General features: G+C 44.2%; 1 non-coding gene across 1 annotated transcript; it reads right to left on the reverse strand.

The window, feature by feature from the left end:
- Positions 1–1,519: 1,519 nt before the first annotated feature.
- Positions 1,520–1,672, reverse strand: LOC119313153. The gene has a single exon (XR_005151536.1). It is a non-coding gene; the product is annotated as a U4 spliceosomal RNA (small nuclear RNA).
- Positions 1,673–15,984: the final 14,312 nt, after the last annotated feature.

A 15,984-nucleotide genomic window follows, 5' to 3' on the forward strand; every position in this document is an offset into this window, starting at 1 on the left:
GGGGGAACGGAATTGCCCCGCCGCCGCCATCCCGGGGCGCGGCGCGGCTTCGCCGGCCGGGCCCTCAACGGCGGCGCAGCGGGGACGAGCGGAGCGGAGACGCTGTATATGTAGTTATGTACCCTTGCATGTTTGCTTTGCATTTCTATATGCAACGGCAGCATCTGTATCTCGCTCTGAAGTCCTTCAAAATTTCATCAACACTACTAGCGGACCTGAGAATTTCTAAACTCATCTTCAGTAGTGCCCGCGGATCTAAGAAACAATTAGCACTAATTCCAGTTTGAGAAGCACCCATCTTCAGTATCCAGTTTGAGAAGCAACCATTTTCAGTACCCGCGGATCCGAGAAGCAACTAGGCACTAATTCCAGTTTGAGAAGCAACCAGCAATGAAAACGTAACCGCGTGACCTTCAAACCTTCGTCGATCAGGACCTTCAAACCGTTTTCCAAATAAACCTTCGTAAGTCAGGCCAATGGAACCAAAAACTGAAGAAATACTTTTCTTTTTGAAACATCCTGCTGATAACTCCCGACGGCGGATAATGTTGCCAAAAGGAACTGTCCTTTCGATGGAACGTGTATCGTGTGTGGGAATCACGAGGATACGAACCATGTGTTTTTCCATTGTGTGCTAGCTAGATCACCTGGAGTGCGGTGAGGTGAGGGAAGCATTCCATCAAAATTGAAGTCCGGCGTCGGGATCCGATTTGCTTCAGATAGTTCAATCCCAGAAAGGATCTAGTGGCCGTGTTGTGTGGCGATGCGTAGGGGCGCTTCTTTGGGGTTTGTGGTCTATTAGGAATAAAATGACGATTGAAAAGAAGTTCCCTAATCACCTCGCCGATGTTATCTTTAAATGCCATCTCTTTTTACAGATGTGGACACTGTTGGGGAAGCACTGAGATGCTGAGCGGATGACGGAGACCATGGAGAAGATCAGAAGCACGTTGTTGACCGCGCGGCAGCCTCCATAGTTTGGTCTCTCTTTTTGGAGTTGAGGTAGTCGAAGGCTTTATTAATTTAAAATCGGACGCTTCTAACGTCTTTGTTCCAAAAAAACATCCGGCTGATGGCTGGCGTTCATTAATTTAGCAAGGAGCAGACAGAAGCATTGTTGTCTTGTTGACCAAGTGATCAATGGGAATTGATAACAATGAGAAAAGAAGGAGAAAAAAGGAGGGAAGTATGATCCTAACGAGCTATCTCCCAATTACATCCCCGAAAGGGTCTCAATCATTTTTGCTCCGGCTAATCTCCATTGTTTCATGTTTTGTCTGATTGCATGCTGTCACAAAGAATGCAGTTGTTTCTTTCATTCCAGATCTCCCATGTGACCAGCAAAACAATAGTTGAGGTCCCGACGCATATGGCTAGTGCTGCAGCCCACCCAACTAGCAACCAGACGCCAAATTTCCTTGGAGAATGGCATCGCCACACCAGAGGCACCGAGGTTTCTTTGTAGACTCGTAGCTATGTAACCGTGGCCTGAAGAAGTACTTTGTATGTTAGATTTCTGGGCTTTACCCTCCCCCAAAGGAAAGGAGCCCTTTCAGAAATTTTCAGTGGCCCCGGAGGGCCAAAGAGGGGGGTTTGGAAATAGTTTTCAACCAGCAATTGAGGCGCCTCGATATAACCTCACTAGCTGCGTCATTGCCCCAAGCGCAAAGATGCCTTCAATTGTTCGCCCACCACCCCATCTTATACCGGGCCACCCCTCGCGCTCTTTCCTCCGCAACCGATGTGGTACAAAAACTAACATAGCCCCACGCAAACAGAGCAAAACAGACCGACTCAACGAATTAGGAGCGGGCTGGGCAGCAGTCCTTGTTGAGCCGTGCCTTCCCACGGCCCATGCAAACCCGGGAGCCCAGCAGCCAGGGAGGAGTGATCCCCGAGTACTCCCCTCCTCTGCGTTGCGCTTCTCTGCTTCTTTCTTCTTCCTCCTCCCGCAAGCTGACCTATGCCTCTGTACGTTCGGCGAGCCCGAGAAAAGTACGGGATGAAGACGAGGTTGCAGACCACCCCGAAGCCACTCAACACGGTGCGGCTGCCCCCCGTGGAGCTCGAAGGAGCAGCAGCGGCTGGGTTTATAAATCAGTGTGGCTGCCATTCGCTCGGCGAGGCGGGACTAAACATTGTGCACCGCGGAACGGGAGCGCACCCCCTTTAGTACCGGTTCGTGCCACAAACCGGTACTAAAGGGCGGGTTTTTAGTACCGGGTGGAGCCACGAACCGGTACTAAAGGGGGTCGCTTTCCGCCGCTTGGCCTGGCCAAATTTGACCTTTAGTACTAGTTCCTGTCTCCAACCGGTACTAAAGGCTCCCCTATATAAGCAGCACTTACGAAAATTTCAGTTATCATCTTCATCTTTTCGTCGACCCCATCACCGCCCCCGTCGCCGTCGCCGCCGCCCCCGTCTGTGCGCCGCTCCCGTCCGTGCGCCGCCCCCGTCGCCGTCGTCGCCGCCCCCGTCGCTGCCCCGGCCAGCCCCCTGCCGCTCGCTGGCGGCCTCTGTGCAAATGCACACACGCACACACACAAACACACAAACACACACACAAATGTTTAATGTCAAAATGTTAGATTATATATGAATTAGATAATGTTAGATGAGTTAGTTTTTTATACTTTTAGTTATAGATGAATTTATATTAATGTTAGATGAATTAGATATATAATAAATTTAGGTATGAGATTTGATCATCTAATTAAAATTTTAGTACTACCTTATTTTTAGTAAAAAAAATTAATAGAACTAATTTAGTTGAATTAGTTGAATTAGTTGAACTAGTTAGTTGAATTAGTTGAATTAGGAGCTACTTTATTTAGGTATATTTTTAGTAAGTGCTTAGTTGAATTAATTAGTTGAACTAGCTAGTTGAATTAATAGAACCAGTTTAATTAGTTGAATTAATATAACTAATAAGTGTTTAATGTTTCACCTATGAACATAGGAATTGTCGTCTGACGACGAAAACAATTTCATTATGTGCGAAAACTGTGAAGACCAATGCGGCCTGTGCGACAAATTTTTTCTAGTTGATTATAGACGCTTCAACATCAAGCTAGATGAGACATTGAAAGTGGATACAGTAAGTCACAACGACAAGTCTTTTTTCATAATTAAGCATGACTTATATATGCTTCATTTGCTTCAACTTATTATTTTAAATTTTCACTATTTTACTAGCGTATCCCCTGCCATGCAAGAATTTTTGTCTTGGATAAGATAGGTTTCAGTCCTAACCAAACTATGGAGGTACAGAGAGTTTACTTGAAGACCATGCATGGTTATACCTTGGATGTTAAATTATACAATCAAGACACCTACATCCATTTTGAATGCAAAACTTGGCAAGCACTATACAAGGCTTATGCATTTGAGCCTGATATGTTTATCACCTTTGATATTCGTCCCGAAGATGATATTGAAGACAATAGAGACATTTGGGTCAATGTGCAGACGCCTCCAGTTCTACCATTATGTGAGTTTCTTAACCATATTTATGTCTTCGATATTGTTTTTTCAAAACTAGTTGACAAGTAATTTCTATTGAGACCTTATTTCCATTCAAGCAAACATGTCCAGCGCTTGGTAGACAGGACCGTCCACTGTCCCGGGGATGAACTAAACTGCGAGGAGATAAGTCATTATGTTTCATGGCTTGAGGATCTTGATGCTGTCAAGAGAAATTATTTTCCTGAATTTGAAAATCTTAGTACCCAAAACGTGCGACCAATAGTGATCGTATTGAACTACGGTCAAATCTATTTAGGAAAGATGGTAAGATTTTTTTACTATTTTCCCTCAGTGCATCTTTTGCATACATCATTTTTTAACCTAAACTTCATTGCTAAGTATGTTACTATACGGTGTTCTTCAACAGGGACTCCCGATGAATGTTGTGCCTCAGCGGATCGAGACTAAAGGTCGCATGAGAATGGTTAGCTTACGGCCCAGACATCCTACAATGCACTTTAGTGCATTCAGGATTTCTAATAGCGAGGAATGCTTAATAGTGAAAGACTGGAGCAAAATTGTCCACGATCGCAGAGAAGAACTAGGGGGCAGCAATTAGAAGTGCAGCCCATGATTAGGAGATAGGTTCGTCTGCATGTTCCAATATGATGAATCAGGAGAGCTATACATGTTCTATGTTATTTTACCTGAGAGAGAGCAGCATGAGTGATTAGCATGCTCCTAGTACTTGTCCTCTCATGTTCGTGTTCTTCGTCCTGAACTTAATCTCAAAGAGTGATTTGCTTTTGTGGTCTTATATATGAACGCTTATAATCATGACCATGTTGAACTCGATGATAACTTTCCTTCTGGTACAAGTGAATGTTTCTTCTTTAAGCTAGTATTGATGGTGATTAGATAGCGGTAATGACCATGATGATTAAATAGTGGTAATGACGACTATAATGATTTTTAGCTAGCTAGCTAGTATATTGTAACTTGTTGGTGATGATATATGAGGCAATAGTTTTTATATTAATATGATGATATGATGAGTTATTATATCATTTATGAAAGAAACCGCAGATTAGTTTCAACTGGATGGATCGTAGCTAGCTAAGTGATCGAGTATATGCCGCATCCATATTACTTGCTCACCTAGTATAAGTGATCAAGTAATATAGATATGACATATATACTTTGATCACTTAGCTAGGATCCAATGCATGCATCCAGTTGAAACTACTCTGCGGCACTTTCACCTAACGACTTAACAACTCATTATAATATAAAAACAATCTCTAAATTAAATTGAAAACACAACACTAAATGAAAAATAAAAAATAAAACCAAAATCCCCCAAACATTTAGTACCGATTGGTGTTACTAACTGGTACTAAAGGTCTCCCCGCACCCGGCTCTGGCTCATGCCATGTGGTGGCACTTTAGTGGCGGTTCATGCTGAACCGGTACTAAAGGGGGGGACCTTTAGTCCTCACCCTTTAGTGATGGTTGGAGAACCGACACTAAATGCCCTTACGAACCGGTGCTAAAGCCAGGTTCTGCACTAGTGATAGTTATTAGCTAGATGGCTTCTTCTCTCTCTTTGATTCTCAATACCAAGTTCTCCTCGATATTCTTGGAGATCTATTCGATGTAATACTCTTTTGCGGTGTGTTTGCCAAGAACTGATGAATTGTGGATTTATGAACAAGATTATCTATGAATATTATTTGGTTCTTCTTTGAATTCTTATATGCATGATTTGATATCTTTGCAAGTCTCTTCGAATTATCGGTTTAGTTTGGCCTACTAGATTGATCTTTCTTGTAATGAGAGAAGTGCTTAGCATTGGGTTCAATCTTGCGGTGTCCTTTTTCAATGATAGTAGGGACAACAAGGCACATATTGTATTATTGCCATCGAGGATAAAAACATGGGGTTTTCATCATATTGCTTGAGTTAATTCCTCTACATCATGTCATCTTGCTTAATGCGTTACTTCGTTCTTTATGAACTTAATATTCTAGATGCATGCTGGATAGCGGTCGATGTGTGGAGTAATAATAGTAGATGCAGGTAGGAGTCGGTCTACTTGACATGGACGTGATGCCTATGTTCATGTTCATTGCCTTAGATGTCATCATAATTATGCGCTTTTCTATCAATTGCTCGGCGGTAATTTGTTCACTCACCGTAATATATGCTATCTTGAGAGAACCCACTAGTGAAACCAATAACCCCCGGGTCTCTTTTCCGTATTATTGAATATCGTTTACATCTTGCTAGTTTCCTATATACTATTTTGCAATCTTAATTTCCAATCTATAAACCAAAAATACCAAAAATATGTATTTTACCGTTTATCTATCTCTATCAGATTTCACTTTTGCGAGCGACTATGAAGGGATTGACAACCCCTTTATCGTGTTGGTTGCAAGTTCTTGATTGTTTGTGCAGGTATTCGGTGACTTGTGCGTCGTATCCTACTGAATTGATACATTGGTTCTCAAAACTGAGGGAAATACTTATGCTACTTTGCTACATCACCCTTTCCTCTTCAAGGAAAAACCAACGCAAGCTCAAGAGGTAGCAGCCCCTGGCTTGTAATATAAAGCTTGTATTAATTTATTTGTGTCTAGAGTTGTGTTGTCATACTTCCCGTGAGTCCTTGATCTTGATCGTACATATTTGCGTGTATGATTAGTGCATGGTCAAATAGGGGGCGTCACAAGGTAGCTAACGATGCACGACGCTGTCGATGGCGAGACAGAAGACAAAATGTGGGGGAATGGTATCTAACTATTGCAGGTGGGGATGCGATGCATAAGGGCACGTATAACAGTGACGGGCGCAGGGAAGAGCCTGCCATCATAGTACATGCGCGGTAGGCGCCAACGTGACAAAATATAGTTGTGGCAGGCGACAACAAGAACCCACCACCCGTGCTCTGAAAAGACTTGAAATTTTTTGGCGCGTGGGTACCCAAATATAGCTATGGCGGGAAATAGTAGCTGCTCGCCACAATTGCGCAAGGTAACTATGGCGGGCACGCAACTTCGCCCGCCACACCTGCTAGTCACCCCTGAAGGAATTAGAAATTGCATAGCTATGACGGGTCTCCGGGCGTGCCCGCCACTGTTACCTGTATAGCCGTGGCAAGCTCCTTTTAGCACCCGCCACTGCTTGTTTTCAAAAATAGGTGTGGCGGGTGCCCCTCCTCGCCTGTCACTCATTTGGGTTCATCTATAAACCCTTTCCCAGTAGTGGGAAGAAGGAAGGAGGAGAGGAAGAAGATAATGAAGTGAGAGGGGGAGGAAGAAGAGAAGAGGGCTCGTGTTAATAATTGAGATCACATATTAGCGGGGCCTCCTCACGATACATGTCACTAATACCCACTGCCATCAGTGGCATGCAGTTTAACCACATGCAAATAATATATGGTTGGAACTCTTTGAGTGGGGGTTGCATTAGTGGCGAAAGCCGCATTGCCGCTAATAGCCACTACCATCGATGGTGTGCTGTTTTGCCACATGCCACTAATAGTATATGACTAGAGGCTGGGGCGCCACCCGGTGGTGCCACCTAGGCGGACATATGCGCACTTATCTTGTTTCGGCATATTTAGCTATCATATTTGGTCCTCAATCTCACTCATGTACATTAATATGGGCATATGCTATAACATTAGGATATATTAGTTGCACATCGATAAAACATACATATATTATATTATTTGAGTTGAGAACCCTCATAGGTAGTGGTACATCTATTAAGGATATGTACGACTCAACCATGGAGCATAAACGGCTAAGACGATGCATTATTATAGTTAAAAAATGAAGGCAAGCTAACATGAAGTGCTTCGGTTTGACTGATGAAAGGGACCTCATGAGGCCACGACTAAGGAACCAAATAAAAAGAACACCTTTGAGAGTCCTCTAGAGGCTTCGCATCATCCATTTCCACATCAGAATCAGCATGATGCCTCTCATCGGAATTCTTCTGATCTTCATCGGAATTAGCCAATATATGATGACTGCTAGCATATGCTACTTCTGAAACCACAACTACAGCTAATAAGCATCAGTGATCACATTTAAAGCTAATACCAAGATACCAATCTTTTTCCCACGTAGGGAGCATGTTATCTTTGCCTCTTTTAAATGCTAAAGCAAACCAGGTGATTTCAATTCTATATGAATTAAATGCTTACATAATATAAGAATGCCATTCTAAACATAATTGCTTGTAGATGATTAAGAATGGATGGCAAGAATATGGGCTAGCGCATTACAAACAGACAGGGCATGTGTAGTACATTGTAGAATGGAGAAGTTACAACAATTAAAAATGGACATAATGACATATCCAAATACAACAGACTGGATCCACATAAATGTGCAATGCCTGAAGAAACGGAATGCCTTTGTATCTTCATCAAGGAACCAATCATCATGCCGCAATGTCCAATGCATAACATCCAATTAATACCCTGTTCTTGTTACGTAGATTACAGGGGATCCATGATAACAATACATTTATTTTCTATATATAGTTTGATGGTTTAATGTAGCCAGACTTAAGAAGGTGAAACTTAATTACATCAGTCTGTCATAAGAAGTGTCATTTGAATCCTACGGAATCAAGCCATAAAAACATCGCCTCCCATGTATAATGCACCACATGCATCTGCAGCTCGAGTGTTTAACTACATCAGTGCTTTTGCTTTTTTCCTTCGCTGCTGTCGCCCGGTACGAGTCGAGGTAGTACAGGAAGTACAGGCGGAGGCAAGCGATATAAATATGGTCCAAGTCTGGCTCCTCTTCCTCAGAAGCCTTACAACATGACCGAGGAGCAAAACACAGCCATAGTGCAGGCCCAAGTGGACGCCCATTTTGGACCGAAACCGGCATCGCCGCCAAGAGAGAAAGTGCATGAGGAACCGATTGAGCACTTCATTCGTATGGCTAGAGCACCAGCTCCCAAGCCTGTTGACTCAGACTATGAGTGCCAAATCAGGAAGCTACATCGAGCACGGCTACAGAAGGAAGCGAGCTCGAGCTCGAGCCAACAAGCAGCTGGAAAAAAATGTGGGAAAACCGTTCCCTAGATGGGAGAACAGGCGGCGCAATTGATCCTCCGCTTGTTGTGCCAACAACACATGAGAGTACGCACGCCCAATATTATTGTGGGCAAACCGTTAACGTTCCCCAGCTGGGCGATGTGGTAATAACCGAGGAGTATATAATGCATGCTAAAATGCTCAAGATCACTACTGGACAACTCCTCGAAATCAAGCCCATGCCTACGCTTAGAGAGGAGGAAATAAAACGGAAATATGTCCGGGGCCAACCTTTGGTCGATCCAGACAAGGTCAAGAACCTCCCAACGAGAATGTATGAATTGCATCAATGGTACATGAACATTACCAAGATTTCCAATCGAGTGTCCCTCATGGTGAATGTCAAGGAGGAGCATTACTTCAATGAGAAAACTCTGCCCATTGAGTACTCAGAACTATTTCAGTTATACAATCAAGACGCACTCGGCAAGTCTATCGTCAGTTGCTATTGTCTATAAGTGATTTCTTTCTGTAATTTAAGTCTCAAGCAAGCTGTAGTGATCATTTTGATCAATCATTATATGTAATTATCCTCACTATATTGTTTTCTATGGTATTATATATGCAGGATGAAGATGTATGAAATGAAAAAATCGGGACGCTATGGCATTGGGTTCATTGACCCAAATACCATTAATGAGTACACATGGAATATTCCAAGTTGTCGAGCAAGTTTAGAGGAAAACATGCTAGAGTTCTTCACGCGCCTCAATACCAATGAAGATATACTACTTCCTTACAACTTCCTGTGAGTCACACTGTCTTGTACTACAAATTCTGTTTTTGCTTACTAGCTAGCTAGATGTTAATAATTAAGTGTATACGGTTTATGGTAGTTGATTAATTTTATGCACATGCCCGCTTAATTAAGACATGCAAACGTGTGCGCATGCAGTTTCAACTGGATCTTATTAGACATTATAGTTGACAAAGGAACAGTTAAAGTACTGGATTCACTACTTAAAGAAGAAAAAGACTACTCCATCGCGAAGGGGATAGTCAACAGGTAATTTCAATCATTATTAACTATATCTCGGCCTATTAGTTCGTCATTTCCTGATATGAACTATTTAATAACTCTTTTATTAATTTTCTTTGCCGGCAGGCAGGGCTTGAGCAAAGTTCATCAAGGTGACTCCAGGCAAATGGGCAAAAAAGTTGTTTTGGTATCGACCAAAGGTAAGTAATTAAGTAGTACTAGCTAGCTAGCTAGCTACCATCCCTTTAATTCTTGTTTCAATACCATTAATTAGTTATCATGCTTGATTAATCATTATCTGATTCAATTCCATTCTCGTAAAGGCCCTGAAGCAGGCGCAGGGGAATGATCCGTATGCATTCTACGTTTGCGAGAACATTCGCATGATGACGTCCGAAAGGAGCAGATCTCAAAGACAGGACTGGGTACGTTTGTCAGAACACTATTCACACCATTATCGATATCTAGTCACACAACTAATACACATGCATATTGATCTCCTTCTTAACAGTTCAGAGAGGTGCGGGAGCAGCTCCTACCTGCGGACCGCATACTAGCACTTCAAGAGGAAATAGAGGGATTTTTGCTCGTTCAGGTCATAGATCCCAAACGAGAATACTGTTACCCGCTACCGCCCCCATGAACCACTTGTCATCGTGCTCCGAAGGCACCAAGGCAACATGTAGCAGAAATTATATATGTATATACGTGTATGTGTGAATAATTAATGGTGTTCGTTGTGAGACATTCGATGATATATATTTATATATATATGAGGTTCTATGTACAAGAAAATCTATTTATATATATGCATAACGTGTACAATTTGTATTATCGTAAAATACAAGCAAACAAAAAAGAATTAAATGGAAAATAAAACCAAAACGCCCCCAAACATTTAGTACCGGTTGGTGTTACCAACCGGTACTAATGTCCTACACGCACCCGGGCCTGGCTCGTGCCACGTGGTGGCACTTTAGCGCCGGTTCGTGACAAACCGGTACTAAAGGGGGGGTGGAACCTTTAGTCCCCACTCTTTAGTGCCGGTTGCCGAACCGGCACTAAAGGCCGTTACGAACCAGCGCTAAAGCCCGGTTCTGCACTGGTTCACCCTTTAGTCCCGGTTCAACACGAACCGGGGCCAAAGACCCACCACGTGGCACGAGCCTGCGCGGTGGTCTGGGGGACCTTTAGTACCGGTTGGTAACACCAATCAGGACTAAAGGTTTTTTTTGAATTTTCGGAAAAATTGAATTTATTTTTCGAATTTCAATTTTCTGAATTATTTGACGATTTAGTCTCCAATTACCCCTCATAACTGCTCAAGTGTACACCACTCATTCCAAATCATCTAATTTCCCGGCCGGTCAACCATCCTCTCACTACTCTAGTGTGACGCCCCCGATTCAATCGTACACTTATCATGCACGCAAACGTGTACGATCAAGATCAGAGACTCATGGGAAGATATCACAACACAACTCTAAAAGTAAAATAAGTCATACAAGCATCATATTACAAGCCAGGGGCCTCGAGGGCTCGAATACAAGTGCTCAAACATAAACGAGTCAGCGGAAGCAACTATATCTGAGTACAAACATAAGATAAATAAGGTGTCATAAGATGACTAGCACAAACTAGGATATAGATCGAAAGAGGCACATGCCTCCTGCCTGTGATCCTCCTAAACAACTCCTGGTCGTCAGCGGCCTGCACGTAGAAGTATGCCCCAACGGTGTAGTAGGGGTCATCATCGACGGTGGCGTCTGGCTCCTGGGTTCCAACATCTGGTTGAGACATACGAGAAGAAGAGGAAAAGGGGGAAAGGAGGGAGCAAAGCAACCGTGAGTACTCATCCAAAGTACCCGCAAGCATGAATCTACACTACATATGCATGGGTATCTATGCAAAGGGGCAATATCGGTGGACTGAACTGCAGAATGCCAGAATAAGAGGGGGATAGCTAGTCATGTCGAAGACTACGCTTCAGGAAGCCTCCATCTTGCAGCATGTAGAAGAGAGTAGATGGTAAGTTCACCAAGTATCATCGCATAACATAATCCTACCCAGCGATCCTCTTCTCATTGCCCTGTGGGAAAGCGATCACCGGGATGTCTCTGGAACTTGTCTGGGTATGTTTTATAAGTATTCGGTTCTAGTTGTCATAAGGTCGAGGTACAACTCCGGGTCGTCCTTTTACCGAGGGACACATCTATTCGAATAGATAAACTTCCCTGCAAGGGTGCACCACATTTTCCAACACGCTCGATCCCTCTGGCCGGACACACTTTCCTGGGTTATGCCCGGCCTCGGAAGATCAACACCTCGCAGCTCTACCTAAGCACAACAGAGAGGTCAGGTCAGCACGCCGGTCTAAATCCTATGTGCGCAGGGGTCTGCGCCCATCGCCCATTGCACACCTGCACATTGTTTCGGCGGCCGGAAGCAGACCTAGCCTCCCTAATACAAGAGCAGGCATTCCAGTCCAATCCGACGCACGCCGCACAGTCGCTGACGTCAAGAAGGCTTCGGCTGATACCTCGACGTCGAGTGCCCATAACTGTTCTCGCATAGTTGGTTAGTGCGTATAGGCCGGTGGCCAGACTGAGATCAAATACCAAAATCTCGTTAAGCATGTTACTTTGAAGTAACCGCGGACGCCGACCAGGGCCAGGCCCACCTGTGTCCTAGGTGGTCGCAACCTGCCCTGTCGGTCTGCCACAAAGTAACCATCAGGGGGCTGTCGGGAACCAGGCCCATCACTGGATGGAGCCACCTGCCCCTTCAGCCCCCATCTCCGAATCACTTGCGGGTACACTACGAGCTGACCCGACTTCAGTCACCATCTGAATATTATGTATGATATGTATGTATGTACATACCTGTGATCACCTCCCGAGTGATCACGGCCCGATAGTATAGCATGGCAGACGGACAAGAATGTAGGGCCCCAAATGATAAACTAGCATCATATATATACTAATCATTTAGGATTGCAGGTAAGGTATCAACAACTGTAGTAACAATGATAGGCTACAATGAAGGCACGAGCACGATCACAGGAAGTAGTTTGAGGTAGCTTTGCACCATGACACCGATGAACCTCGAGGCAGGGACGGACGACACGGGCAACGGGGAAGATTGGCTCCTTGACGCCATTCAAGGTGGTGGACCGTGACCTCGCCGGTGGCGACGGACGATCCCATGACGCTGGCGACGGCGAGACAGAGGGAGAAATGTGGGGTAATGGGATCTAACTGTTGGGGGTGAGGATGCGATGCATACGGGCGTGTATAACAGTGACGGGCGCAGGGAAGAGCCTGCCACCACAGTACATGCGCAGTAGACGCGAGCGTGACAAAATATAGTTATGGTAGGCGACAGTAAGAACCCACCACCCGTGCTCTGAAAAGATTTGAAATTTTTTGGCGCGCGGGTACCCAAATATAGTAGTAGCAGGAAATAGTAGTTGCTCGCCGCATCTGCGCAAGGTAACTGTGGCGGGCACGCAACTTCGCCCGCCACATCTGCTAGTCACCCGTGGAGGAATTACAAATTGCATATCTATGGAGGGTCTCCAGCCGTGCCCGCCACTGTTACCTGTATAGCGTGGCAAGCTCCTTTTAGCATCCGCCACTGCTTGTTTTCAGAAATAGTTGTGGCGGGTGCACCTCCTCGCTTGTCACTCATTTGGATTCATCTATAAGCCCTTTGCCAGTAGTGGGAAGAAGGAAGGAGGAGAGGAAGAAGATAATGAAGTGAGAGGGGGAGGAAGAAGAGAAGAGGGCTCGTGTCAATAATTAAGCTCACATATTAGCGGCATGCCCTCGCGGTACATGTCGCTAATACCCACTGCCATCAGTGGCATGCAGTTTCACCACATGCAAATAATATACGGTTGGCACTCTTCAAGTGGGGGTTGCACTAGTGGAGAAAGCCGCATTGCCGCTAATAGCCACTACCATCGATGGTGTGTTGTTTTGCCACATGCCACTAATAGTATATGATTGGCACTCTTCGGATGGGGGACTACATTAGTGGCATTCGTGAAATCCGCACGCCACTAATAGCCACTACCAACAGTGGCATGCGGTTATGCCCAAGGTTGTCAGAATCGCGATTCTGTTATACGATTCTACGACTTTACGATCCAAACTAACCCCTCTGATTCTACGATTTTAATTCATAGAATCTACGTTTCTATGATCCTGATACTGAAGATTCTACGATTTGCGATCCTACCATTGGAGCTCCGATCCGATTCAAAATCACGATTCTGACAACCTTGGTTACGCCACACCCCACTAGTAGTATATGATTGGTACTCATCGGGTGTGGGAGGGCAACACTAGTGGCCTCCGGCTAGCCGCACGCCGCTGGTATCTATCTTGTCACACTAGTGTAGAACCGGGCTATAGCACTGGTTCGTAAGGCCTTTAGTCCCAGTTTTGTAACCGGCACTAAAGGGTGGGGACTAAAGCCCCCCCCCTTTAGTACCGGTTCTGCATGAACCGAGGCCAAAGGCCCACCACGTGGCACGAGCCCACGCGGTGGTCTGCACCAACCGGTACTAAAGGATAATTTTTTGATTTTTTCGGAAAAAAATTTGAATTTTTTTTCGTTTTTCTAGTTTCTGAATTATTTGATGATTTTGTCTCTAATCACCGCTCATCATTGCTTTAATAACCCCTCATCATTCCAAATCGTCTAACTTCCTGACCGGTCACCCATCCTCTTACTACTCCAGCCTAAGCACGCTTAACTTCCGAGTTCTATTCCCCCTAGTTTCCAAGTTTGCACCTGTTGTGTACCTGACAATAGTAAGCTGTCAATCCTATTAACCCTCAGGAATATATATTATGCATGAAGTCACATGTTTCACCGTTTTAGTTTGAAACTATTATTCTAAAAAATAATTATTATTTAGTAACCGAAATATTTCTTGAATAAGTAGTTTGACCATAGTTTGACCACAGTTTGACCATAGTTTGACCATAGTTTGCTCAAAAGTCAAAAAACTAAAATAATTATTTATTAACACTAATATTTCTTGAATAATTAGTTTGACCATAGTTTGACCACAATTTAACCAGATTTAACAAAAATTAAAAAAAAACTGAAATTTGAGCATATCTTTTTTTCCTTTTAGAATTTGATAATTCTAAAAATTTGCAAACAAGTCATACACTAGTAGAAAAGGGGGCAATGGTCCAGGACGGGTCAGCCCATTAGTCCCGGTTCAATCCAGAACCGGGACCAATGGGGGCATTGGACCCGGTTCGTGAGCCCCGGGGGCCGGCCGGGCCACGTGGGCCATTGGTCCCGGTTCGACTGGACCTATTGGTCCCGGTTGGTGGGACGAACCGGGACCAATGCGCCTCGCTCCTGGCCCACCACCATTGGTCCATTTGGTGGCTTGAACCGGGACCAAAGGCTGCCCTTTAGTCCCGATTCGTGGCACGAACCGGGACCAATTAGTTGCCTATATATACCCCTCGCCCGCGAGCAGAGCACTCCCAGTGCTCTATTTTTCGTGGCCGGCGAGGGGAGAGCTTTGTGGTGCTCTAGCTCACCTCCTATGCACACGAGGTGTTCGATGGCATGCCCGAGCCACACTACTTAAGTTTTCTCCTCTCCAAGCTCGACCTCCAAGCTCCATTTTCCTCAATATTTGTCTAGGTTTAGCGGTCCGTCACATCCCGTCCCCGTCTTCACCACCTTCGATCGCCCGTGCCGATCTCGTCGCCGGCACCACCATGGTGAGCCTCTTGTTCTTATCTTCTTTCTGAAAGGAAAAAAATATTCTTACTTGTATGTTTATATAGATACTTGTATACGTTTCTTACTTTTATTATTGCATCTTATATAGTACGATGGTTTTGGTATCCGCCCCCGTCGACCCTCGTCCTGTCTATGATTCGGATGTGGTATATATTATCTTTTCATAACTATTGGTTCATTTATTGTTTATGACAATTATGCCGACCAACGTGACATAGATTTTATTTATCTAGGAGGTTGTTGAACCGTAAATTCCAACCGACCCTATTGTCGAGAGGTTAAATTTAGTTGAAGAAGAAAACAATTTGTTGAAGGAAAAAATTAGAAAAATTGAGGAGGAGAAGATGATATTGGAGTTGCATGTTGCGGATGTCGTCGATGATCACAAGATCAAGATGGATGCAATGCGCTTGAAGATTAGAAAGATTAGAAAATATGCCATTCATACCGAGGCTTGGTATCATTATGCCGTTGGATCAGTTGTTACATTGGTTGCGATTATGATCGCATTTGTTTTCGCATTGAAATGTTTTACATAGTTTCAATGTATGGTTTAATTAATTTAGATGCTTTGCAGAGGTTTATGTTGTTTGATGAGAACTATGTATGTACTTTGGTTTTAATGTGATGATGA

Source organism: Triticum dicoccoides, chromosome 5B (genome assembly GCF_002162155.2).
Source record: "Triticum dicoccoides isolate Atlit2015 ecotype Zavitan chromosome 5B, WEW_v2.0, whole genome shotgun sequence".
Taxonomy (NCBI): Eukaryota; Viridiplantae; Streptophyta; class Magnoliopsida; order Poales; family Poaceae; genus Triticum; species Triticum dicoccoides.